This window comes from Oryx dammah, unplaced genomic scaffold, assembly GCF_014754425.2.
Source record: "Oryx dammah isolate SB20612 unplaced genomic scaffold, SCBI_Odam_1.1 HiC_scaffold_24, whole genome shotgun sequence".
NCBI classification, from domain to species: domain Eukaryota; kingdom Metazoa; phylum Chordata; class Mammalia; order Artiodactyla; family Bovidae; genus Oryx; species Oryx dammah.
In genome coordinates this window covers 42,516,774-42,529,619 of record NW_024070208.1, presented here as the reverse complement: position 1 = coordinate 42,529,619, position 12,846 = coordinate 42,516,774, and positions in this window count along the sequence as shown.

Here is a 12,846-nt window from a genome sequence, read left to right as displayed (position 1 = left end):
TGTAGACTGACTGGGTAAATCCATTACAAGAGTTATGGATTTAAATGTATTACCAAAGGTTAGTGGGTACCTCACTTAGATCTGAGCTGGAATAAATTTCACTCTAATTATGTGACTGCTGTACAATATGGATATTATTTCAAAGAAAGAAATTCTTAAGATTGTAGAAAAGAAGAAATAAATTTTAAAATGTTGAAAAGTAATTCTGGCTAGATCAGGCTATCTACAACAGATCACCTTTAAAAATTTGATAAATTAGGTAATAAAATATCACATGCAAAATCTGTTTATTTATATTTAATAAAGATCTTTCCAACATACAATAACATGTATTTTAAATACAGTCTTCATTAGGATAAAAACTATATCATTCAAATCCATTTGGCTTCAAAATCCCTTCAGTTTTAACCCACAAGCACACATATACATAAAAATGAATGTTATTTCTTACACAAATTAAATTTTCTTTCAAAAATTTATTTGTATTAAAATCATATATTTTCTCTATGTTAAATAGCTATTATGGATAAGAATAAGAGAAATTAAGCATACTTTATTAGATAATATTGTTTTCATCTACATAAACATATTAACCTTAGCAATTCTATTGCATTATTACAGTCCATTATATTTGTGCATAATTCTAGTTTATGTGAATTGAATTATATATCACAGACATTCTTCCCTCAATTCATTTTATGTATCAAATACTATAAAATGATAAAAAGCAAAAGACATCATATAATAAAAGTTTAATTTCAATTGCCCTATTTTTTCTAGAGTTTTTACAAAAGAATTCCTTATAAAAATAATCCTATATACTAAATCTAATTTACTTTGTAGATAAGGTTTTATGTGTTCTTTTATATAGAAGAAAGACTATCTTTAGCAATGATTTAGATGGTGCATATAAACAAAGAGGGCATTTCCAAGATTATCTCCAAAACAGTGAGATCTGTTTAAAACACACTAAACTCTATCTTTTGTAGAATTAATCATTGAAAGTTTATTTGAATGGCTATTCTTTCTTTCATTCCACAAACTGGGAGAACAGTGTAGCAGTTGTTTGCCTTGAAAGTTTGTAGATGTGGGCCTCACATACAATTTAGTTTTGTTGCTATAGCAATAGCTACAGGGAAAGAAAAATAAAAGAAAATTAATCCACCTTACCATTTAGCTTCCTAGAATGCACCCCATATGTGGTTAGTGGAATAATTAAATCTTGTTTACTGTGTTTTCTTTAAAACCTTTGATATACTTGATGATATCATCATTGCCTGATTGATTTTTCAGGTAAGGGAAACAACCAAAATTAATTGCCCTAATCTTCACTCAAGGACAACACATACATTTTAAGCTAAAGCAAATTGCATTTTTTTTTTCACTTTTAACAGCTGGAGATTTTGTATTTCCTTTTCATTTCCTTTCTGTATTATTAAAAAAAAAATTCTCAGGGAAAGAAAAATGATTGTAATCCACAGGTTAAGATTCTGGATATAGAGCTTGAAATGAACAGAACAAAAGTATTTGCTCCTAAACTAATGCAACTTCCCTCATAATACATAATGATTGCAGGAAGAGAAAACTTTTCATATCAAGAAGTTAGTTTAAAGGAAGTTTAAACTGGGCTGAATATATTAAATTCTAAGAGCAAATTGTTTTTAAAATTGTTTAAATTCTTTCCTCAGATTTGTATGCAATAGAGTTAATGTATATTAAAAATCTGCAAAGCACTATGGAAGGTTATCCCAGTCAATGACACAAAGAGAAAAAATAGTTTAAATGTATTCGTCTTTTTTTGATTTTGTAGCTGTTATCCATTTAAAATAGATGAATATGAAAAACTTCACATATCACATCATAGGCATGAACTTCTACTGATTAATCAAAGAAACAACAATTCTGTCTTTAGGAAAATAGTCAGCTATCAGTTACCAGTGCATCCTAACATTTACTCAAATTACCTGAAATCAACACCAGATATTTTTTTTCAATTCCTCCATTGTTTTACTTGTTCTCAACTGTCAATTTCCCTTTATGCCCTTGAATAACTATTCCTATTTGTTTCCACTTTTCTGGTGAACTCATATCCCTTTCATAAAAGCAGGAAGCTTTTCATTTTCTAATAAACATGGAGATTAATAATAATCTCATAAAACATTCTATATTGCAATTATAAAATTTATATGGCTGCAACACATACATTGTACTTCTTATTTTCTCCATGTCACAGGGGGCAATATCTTTCTTCTGTTTGAAAGCAATCTTTGCATCTGTTAATAACTTTTTCTTTCTCATATGCTATCGGTTCAGTTCAGTTCAGTCGCTCAGTCATGTCCGACTCTTTGTAACTCCAAGAATCACAGCATACCAGGCCTCCCTGTCCATCACCAACTCCTGGAGTTCACTCAGACTCACGTCCATCAAGTCAGTGATGCCATCCAGCCATCTCATCCTCTGTTGTCCCCTTCTCCTCCTGCCCCCAATCCCTCCCAGCATCAGAGTCTTTTCCAATTAGTCAACTCTTCGCATGAGGTGGCCAAAGTACTGGAGTTTCATCTTCAGCATTATTCCCTCCAAAGAAATCCGAGGTCTGATCTCCTTCAGAATGGACTGGTTGGATCTCCTTGCAGTCCAAGGGACTCTCAAGAGTCTTGTCCAACACCACAGTTCAAAAGCATCAATTTTTTGGCACTCAGCTTTCTTCACAGTCTAACTCTCACATCCATACATGAACACAGGAAAAACCATAGCCTTGACTAAACGGACCTTTGTTGGCAAAGTAATGTCTCTGCTTTTGAATATGCTATCTAGGTTGGTCATAACTTTTCTTCCAAGGAGTAAGCGTCTTTCAATTTCATGGCTGCAGCCACCATCTGCAGTGATTTTGGAGCCCCCCCAAAATAAATTCTGACACTGTTTCCACTGTTTCCACTGTTTCCCCATCTATTTTCCATGAAGTGATGGGACCAGATGCCATGATCTTCGTTTTCTGAATGTTGAGGTTTAAGTCAACTTTTTCACTCTCCACTTTCTCTTTCATCGCAATTACAAATTTCTTCTATTCCACCTTCTCAATTTCAATCCTTTCAAGCTATATATCCTTTTCTTTGTCAAGCAAATTTCTACTAAGATAATATTTACCTCTAAACCCCTGCAGGAAGGAAGGTGTATGCCTCACATTTTGGTATTTTCTTTGACAATATTAAATATACTCCTTTTTAATACAGAGTAAATTCAAGTTGTGTCTTAAGCATTACTTGAAAATCTCTGTAATTATTTATGGATCAATCCTAAATTTATTTAGTTATTCCCGATTGAAGTTTAGCTAATGATTGCTTTTTATCCTTTCTCTCCTGAATTCATCCTTAACTGGAGGTTGTTTGTACTAATGATATTTATCCAACTCTCACTTCCCTTTTTATATTTTCCTATCTTCCTTCAACATAAATGCTATAGGAAGAAAATTTTGAAAATCTTGGCTTAAGAAAGACCTTCTACATTAATATACACAGTGAAATTTAATCTCAGAAATATCTGAAAACAACTAAAGGAGTACAGACTGGCATTTCTGTGGCTATTTTCTATTTTTTCTTATTAAGAATCTGGTGATAACAATTAGAACCTACCTTTCAAACCAATACCCTTTGTAAGTGACAGACTCTTTCAACAGTAATATCAAGATAAGAACTTAGTCACAGAAAGTAATATCATCCTTTCATTTTGGGCCTGTTTTAGTTTCTTTCTAGGTCTAGATATATTCTCACATATTCCACATTGTCTTGAAAAATGACATTTGTACTGGAATTACTAGTGTGGTCCCACTTGTGTTTTCAAAGATTAGTTTTTAAAATAAGTAAATATGATAAAAATAAATTCCAAACAGCACATATTTTATGGCATTTACAATCTTAAGAACCTTTCTTGGAGCAATCATGGAAGCCACAGTATATAATATAATTGCAGTAATTAAGTGAGGAAGTCATTAAACTAAAGTGGCACTCAGTTCAGTTCAGTCACTCAGTCGTGTCCGACTCTTTGTGACCCCATGAATCGCAGCACGCCAGGCCTCCCTGTCCATCACCAACTCCTGGAGTTCACTTAGACTCGCGTCCATTGAGTCAGTGATGCCATCCAGCCATCTCATCCTCTGTCGTCCCCTTCTCCTCCTGCCTCCAATCCCTCCCAGCATCAGAGTCTTTTTCAATGAGTCAACTCTGCATGAGGTGGCCAAAGGTGGCACTGCTGCTGCTGCTGCTAAGTCGCTTCAGTCGTGTCTGACTCTGTGCGACCTCATAGATAGAAGCCCACCAGGCTCCCCCATCCCTGGGATTCTCCAAGCAAGAACACTGGAGTGGGTTGCCATTTCCTTCTCCAATGCAGGAAAAGGAAGAGTGAAAGTGAAGTCGCTCAGTCGTGTCTGACTTTTAGCGACCCCATGGACTACAGCCCACTAAGCTCCTCCGTCCATGGAATTTTCTAGGCAAGAGTACTGGAGTGGGGTGCCATTGCCTTCTCCAAGGTGGCACTAAATAAGCCTAAATAAGCAAGCTGAAACCTAAAGCAGAAAAGACTCCTGCAATACCTCAAAGGGAATATAAGCAATATTTGAATAATAATTATAAATGAACTATATAACGTTTAAAAAGTGTAGTGATCTTTAAACATCACAATGTAGTAATTCACTATACTGTACAACTGTAAGTCATATAATATTGTATGGCAAAAATACCTTAAAGAAAGAAAAAAAATCATATCTAAGAACAGGCAGTTGAAAAGAACCAATTAGACTTTCCCTTAAAGGCAACATCTTTATATCCAGTTATTGAATACCCTTACTTTTTCTGCCTTCTTCTTTATGAAATGTTTCCCCTTAGCTCCAGTTATACCAGTGACCCTGATCACTTTCAACTGGGTGCTTTCCCATCAGAATCAACATTTCCTAAAATAAACTCTTGAAAATAGAATATGTAATTTACTAATAATCATTTCATATATTAAGAATCAGCACCTTTCTGATGGCTAAGATAGTAAAGAATGTGACTGAAATGTAGGAGACCCAAGTTTGATCCCTGGGTCAAGAAGATCCCCTAGGGAAGGGAATGGCTACCCACTCTAGTATTCTTGATTGGAGAATTCCATGGACAGAGGAACCTGGCAGGCTACAGTCCATGTGGTGATAAACAGTTTCAGATTACCAACTGCAATACTCTAAATGGAGGGGGACATTTCCAATGGCCTTATTTTGATTACTTTATATTGGGCATAACTGCCAATGAATTCTTTCTCTCTTCAAGGGTTTTTAAAACTTCTTCAAGAAAACTTCTAAATCTGAGAAAAAGTCTTTCCATTATGTATGTATTAAATTTGTATAAGTCTTCCAACACAGGTTAGGCAAGACATCTAGACATGTGCAAATAATAAATGCACACACAGATATATATATATATATATATATTTATTTATTTATTTATTTATACTGATATAAAACCTAGATCTATAAATCACTCAGTTGTGTCCTACTCTTTGCTAAGTCACTTCAGTCGTGTCCTACTCTTTGTGACCCCATAAATTGCAGCATGCCAGGTCTTGCTGTCCATCACCAACTCCCAGAGTCCACCCAAACCCATGTCCATTGAGTCGATGATGCCATTCAACCATCTCATCCTCTGTCGTCCCCTTCTCACCCTGCCCTCAATCGTTCCAAGCATCATGGTCTTTTCAAATGAGTCAACTCTTCACATCAGGTGGCCAAAGTTTTGGAGTTTCAGTTTCAACATCTCTTGCAGTCCAAGGAACTCTCAAGAGTCTTCTCCAACACTACAGTTCAAATGCATCAATTCTTCAGCACTCAGCTTTCTTCACAGTCCAACTCTCACATCCATATATGACCACTGGAAAAAACCATAGCCTTCACTAGACAGACCTTTGGTTGGCAAAGTAATATCTATGCTTTTTAATATGCTGTCTAGGATGGTCATAACTGTCCTTCCAAGGAGTAAGCATCTTTTAATTTCATGGCTGCAATCACCAGCTGCAGTGATTTTGGAGCCCAGAAAAATAAAATCACTCACTGTTTCCCCATCTATTTGCCATGAAGTAATGGGACCAGATTCCATGATCATCGTTTTCTGAATGTTGAGCTTTAAGTCAACTTTTTCACTCTCCTCATTTACTTTCATCAAAAGGCTCTTTAGTTCTTCTTCATTTTCTGTCATAAGAATGGTGTCATCTGCATATCTGAGGTTATTGATATTTCTCCCGGGAATCTTGATTCCAGCTTGTGCTTCTTTCAGCCCAGCTTTTCTCATGATGTATTCTTCATAGAAGTTAAATAAGCAGAGTTACAATGCACAGTCTTGATGTACTCCTTTTCCTATTTGGAACCAGTCTGTTGTTACATGTCCAGTTCTAACTGTTGCTTCCTGACCTGCATACAGGTTTCTCAAGAGGCAGGTCAGGTGGTCTGGTATTCCCATCTCTTTCAGAATTGTCCACAGTTTATTTTGATCCACACAGTCAAAGGCTTTGACATAGTCAATAAAGCAAAAATAGATATTAGTAAATGTTGCTAAAATGATATCAGAAAGAAAATAATCAAATCAATTATGCCTGCCTTATTTTCTAATAATGAGGACTTATGTGTGTGTGTTAGTTGCTTAGTCGTGTCCAGCTGTTTGCAACCCCATAGACTATAGCCTACCAGGCCCCTTTGTCCATGGGATTCTCCAGGCAAGAACACTGAAGTGGGTTGTCATTCCTTCTCCAAAAAGAACTATAGAAAGAAGGAAAATGAAGTCGCTCAGTCCTCTCTGACTCTGCGACTCCATGGACTATAGCCTACCAGGCTCCTCCATCCATGGGATTTTCCAGACAGGAGTACTGGAGTGGGTTGTCATTTCCTTCTCCAATGAGGGATTAGCTTTTGTTTATCAAAACATACTAACTGTGACTTCCCTGTTGGTACAGTAGATAGGATCTGCCTGCCAATGCAGAGGAAATCGGTTCGATCCATCCTGTGGGATGATTCCACATGTCACAGAGCCACTAAGCCCATGAGCCACAACTACTGAACCCACATTCTAGAGCCTGTGAGTTGCACCTACTGAACCAGTGTGTTGCAGCTACTGATGTCTGTTTGCCTAGAGCCTGTGCTCAGCGACAAGAGAAGCCACTATAATGAGAGGCCTATATACTGCAACTAGAGTGTTTCCCCCACTAGCTACAACTAGAGAAAGGCCACACACAGCAAAAAAAGAACCAGCATAACCAAAAAACAAAAAAAGAATCCCATATCAAACATCATCATTGTAAAATCAAATCTTACACTGAGACAGGCTATCATATATAATCAACTTATATAAAAATGGAAGGAAATTACATCCACTTTAAAAAAGTATAGTTAAGTGTAAGCCATATATTGAAATACACAAAAGTGTGATGTTTGTGTTTATGACATTGCTGGTAAAAGGCCCCTTTCTAAAACAGAATGGAGTCTAATAAATTAAATAATTAAAAATGAATTAAATAATAAAAATAGTATTATCAGAAGAAATACTTTAACTCTGAAGATCATCCACGTATTTAATGCTTGAATTATGCTACATATTGTGTTCAATTTGAAATCATAGGAAATTTGATACACATTTACTGTGTTTTTAAAAAAATGTAAACAAATTTCAGGACTGTGCCTACATGAAGACAATTGTGCAGACTGGATAGAATAGTGTTAACTAATTCCCTAGCAAATATGTGAATTTCATCAGCATCGTGAAAGTTCTTATTAATTCCCCACACACCTTATATTAATTCTTAATTAGTAACTAAAAATGTCAAAGCCAAATGGGAAATGTTATACAAATTAAAAATAAATGAATTATTAGCAGTACTATCCACAAGTAAACCAAAATTGTTTCTCATTACATGGTATAGTGTACTGCTAACACTCATAATGACTTTAATTATGTTTAGATTAGTAAATTTTATGATAATTTTCCTAATGGTGAATTATAATTGTGTACCAGTTGGTGATAAAAATAAGAAAGATGATTTATTGTATGAAAATATATCAATCTGAATGTCTATATAGCCATGTTAATAAAACCTTGCCGAATTTTTAATAGTAACTTCATAAATTCAAAACATCATTTTGAGAGAGAAACAATTGGGAAACACATCTAAGGAGGGAAAAGAATATGTGTTTGTGTTCAATGTGTCTAAACACTAGAAATCTACAAAATAAGATGCATTGTATTTGCCCATCTGGATAAATTTAATAATACAACTATTTAATCTTATTTTATTTGAAGAGACAGAGAGGGTAATTGGCTAAAATGTGCATGTGCTCAGTTGGCCTGCTCTTTGTCACTCCATGGTTTGTCGCCTGCCAGACTCCTATGTCTTATTCTTTCCCAGGAAAGAATACGGGATTGGGTTGCCATTTCCATCTCTAGGGTATCTTCCTGATCCATGGATTGAATTGTCAGACAGATGTTTTACCTCTGTGCCAGTTAGGAAGCCCCTATTTGCTAAAGGCCAATCAATAAATTATAGTATGAATTAAAAATGGGGAAAAGACAAACAAGGCAAGAAAACTAATAGCAAAGCAATGTATCTTGAATAACTTTACTATATGTGCAAATCCCTAAATAGTGTGTATATATATATATGTATATTTTATATACATATATATACATATATTATACATATTATTATACATATATTATATTATATACATATATTATACATATATTGTACATATATTATATGTACATATAATAATTTTATATACATATATATATATATATAGTAAATACAAGCATAATAATACCAGAAGAAATAAAATACAATGTGTATGCTCTCTATTTTGTTTTAGGAAGGTATTTTATTACTAGATACACAAAAGAAAAATTTTAGATAAACATTAATAAAGTGTAATGCAAATAAATATTTAAAATGTGTGTGGGTAAACCACAAAGTTTGTTCTTAAAGGCAATAATCATTCTGGGGAAAATTTTTGCAACAAGTTATCAACCAGAGTTTAAATCCTTAAAATACTTAAAATCATATAGGAACATATACATGTATGGAAATATATATATAATGCCCCAAGAGAATTATATATCTACTGCACATGTAGATAAAATATATCCACATAGATAAATTAGATAAAATGAAAACTATACAATTAATAAGACAAACAAAATGTGAAATTAAACATGATAGATTTTTAAATATATAATATTTATATATATTATACAGATTTTAATTTTTAACATTTAAATATCTATACTATATCAAGAGGGAAAGCAAGCTCTAGAACAAGATGCATATATACTAACATCTACCAAGTTTATTGATGTGAGTTAATATTGAAGTGAGTTCAACACCAAGTTTTGCAATTTGTTGACATGGAGTGCCTTTCTTACTTAGATCTCTTTTAATGTCTTTCAACAATTTTAACGTATTTTTCAGTCTACAGGACTTGCACTCCTTTGGTTAAGTTTATTGCAAGTTATCTTTGATATATTGCAATGGCATTGCTTTTTAAATGTTTATTTCAAATATTTTGTTACATAAATAGAAATATTGTTTATACATCAGTCCTACATCATGACACCTTCCTAATACAAGAAAATTATTACTTCTAGTAGTTTTTTATGACAACTTGGTAATTTCAGATATCCAGGGAAAAAAGACAGGGAAGCCTGGCATCCTGAAGTCCATGGAGTCTCATAGAGTCAGACATGACTTAGTGACTGAACAAGGATTATGTTGTTTGTTAATTAAAATGGCGTTATTTATTCTTTTCTTATTTGAATAATTTTAATTAGTTTCTTTATTTTTCTGCCTCTTTTATTTTGGGGGCCTTATTTCACTGGGCAGAATTTTTGATGCTTGAAATAACAAGTGAAATACTTGCCTTATTCCCTATCTGGGGGAGGGAAGAATCATTTTTTTCACTACTAAAGGTGTTGTTAACTATCATTTTTTTATACTGCTTTCTATCAGAAACAGTAAATTTCCTTTTATTCCTACTCTGCTGCAAATGTTTATTATGAATGAATTTTGGAAAATTATTTTTGTGCACCATTGAGATGATCATGCAAATTGTCATTTATACTATCAATATGATTGTTGCTACATTAATTGGTTTTATTTTTTTACTTTACAATACTGTATTGGTTTTGCCATACATTGACATGAATCCACCACAGATGTACATGAGTTCCCAACCCTGAAGCCCCCTCCCACCACCCTTCCCATATCATCTCTCTGGGTCATCCCAGTGCACCAGCCGCAAGCATCCTGTATCCTGTATTGAACCTAGACTAGCGATTCATTTCTTACATGATAGTATACATATTTCAATGCCATTCTCCCAAATCACCCCACCCTCTCTCTCTCCCACAGAGTCCAAAAGTCTGTTCTTTACATCTGTGTCTCTTTTGCTGTCTCGTATACAGGGTTATCATTACCATCTTTCTAAATTCTATATATATGTGTTAGTATACTGTATTGATGTTTTTCTTTCTGGCTTACTTCACTCTGTATAATCGGCTCCAGTTCATCCACCTCATTAGAAATGATTCTGGGAGAACATGACTTATTTATATACATGTCACATATACAAAAAAATTAAGGTGTATACTCCTTTTTATATATTGCTATATAAAATCTTATATTTTGTAGACTTTTTAAATCTATGTTAATGAATAAAATTAGTCTTTATCTTCTATAGCCACTCCAGCTTTCTTATTGTTGGTTTGCATAGTATACATTTTTTCCATCCTAAAACATTCAGTCTATTTGTGTCTTTGAGTCAAAGGTGTGTCTCTTGTAGACTTCAGAGAGTTGGATTTGTTTTTGTGTTATTATGACTCCCTCTTCTTTGGGTAGAGTATTCAGTGCCCCTGTACCTTATGGGTCAACTTTCTCTTGCTTTAATCAAGTTTTTATTTTTGGTTTTAGGGTTTAACAGTTTGGTTATGCAGTGCCCAGATGTGAATTAGTTTCCGCTTATAATATTTAGATTTTTTTAAGCTTCTTAAATATGTAGAGTAGCACTTTTCTTAAAATTTGGGAAATATTCAGCCATTATTTATTTTTTCCCTTTTTTTTCCCTCTTCATGTTCTAAATGCCCCATTATTCATAAGTTGATATACTCGATAACTGCTTTCAAATCTCTCATATCTTTTCATTCATTGTTGTTTAATCCTTCTGTATTTCAGAAAGAACAATTTACATTTAACTATCATTAAGTTTGGGCTTCCCTGGTAGCTCAGTGATAAAGAATCCTCCCGCTAATACAGGAGTCATGAGTTTGATCCCTGCTCCAGGAAGATTCCTTGGTGAAGGAAATGACAACCCACTCCAGTATTCTTGCCTGGAAACCTCCATGGACAGAGGAGCCCAGCAGGCTACAGTCCATAGGGTCTCAAAGAGTCGGACATGACTTAACGACTGAGCAGTCTTTAAGTTTAAGTTTGCCTTTGGCTCAGTGGTAAAGAATCTACCTGCCATTTCAGGAGATGTGGGCTGGATCCCTGGGTTAGTAAGATCCCCTGGAGAAAGAAATGGCAACCCACTCCAGTATTTTTGCCTCGAAGTACCATGGGCAAAGGGGGCTGGTGGGCTTCTAAACAACTAAATGACAGTGGTCATTAAATATACTAAGTATTTTTTTCCTGCCATCTTTAAATCTGCACCTTTAAAAATAATTATTTATTTTGTTTTTAAGCTATATAAGTTTTATTGGTTCCTTTTCTAAAATGTCCTTCTTTTTTTAAGAATCTCATTTGATGTCCCATTGTCATATTTTCTTTAATTTTTAGCCATTACATTCTTTATTTCCTTGTGAATATTTGTAGTATCTGCTTTAAGCTGCTTTTTAAATGCAATATATGCCTATTGTGCTCCAAAACTGTTTCTGTTAGCTATTACCTGCTTTTCCCCTCTGTGAGTATGTTGCAAATTTATTTCTTTGTCTTTTTCCAATAATTTTTATTGAAAAGTAGACATTTTAGATAATATATATTAAAACTTCAAATTCTGATCCCCATCAGGGTTTGCTGCTGGGCTGTTGATATTTTGTCTGTTTCCTTGTTTACTTAGCAACTTGCCTGAACTAATTCTATGGAGCCTCTTTATCCTGTGAGAGGTAGTCACTGATATATTTTCAATTTTAATTTTATATTTGTGTGTGTGTATATGAGTGTGTGGGTTTCATGTTTTAAGTTCACTCCTTCTTAAGGGTAATTTCACTGTCTGTTTTTATTTTTATTTTATTTTTTCTCATGTCTTCCTTGCATGTGCATTTGATCTCACATTCTGAAAGCATTTGTGAATTCCTAGGACATTTTCTGCCACCTTCTAAGTCTGCCTGTACACAGGCAGGCTGTGACTGTTCCATTGCCTTCACTTTCCTGTTAACTTTCTGGTTAGTCTGCCAGTCTATTGCTCACCTTATTGAGGATTTCAGATTCAAGTTTGAGGAGATATGGGTCTCCTCAGTTTACTTGATGGCTGATATACCAACTGCTTCTGACAAAAAGCAGGGGCATCTCTTTTTTCTTACTCTCTGCTCCAAAGCAGGCAACTCTTTATGTGTAACAAGTTGCCAGTTTTGTTTTTCACTGTTAGCCCAAATATGCAAGAACTACTAAACTGATGGAGCTGGGGCAATGATATCAACCCTACATTTATCAACTTTCGTATTTTTAGAAACTTCTTGTCTAAGCCTGTTAAGTGCTGGGGACTTTGTATATGTAGTAAGGTTTTAGCCTAAGCTTTATATTCTAGGTTGTTTTCAAGGAGGGGTCTTTAGGTTGGTGGTAATCTCTGGG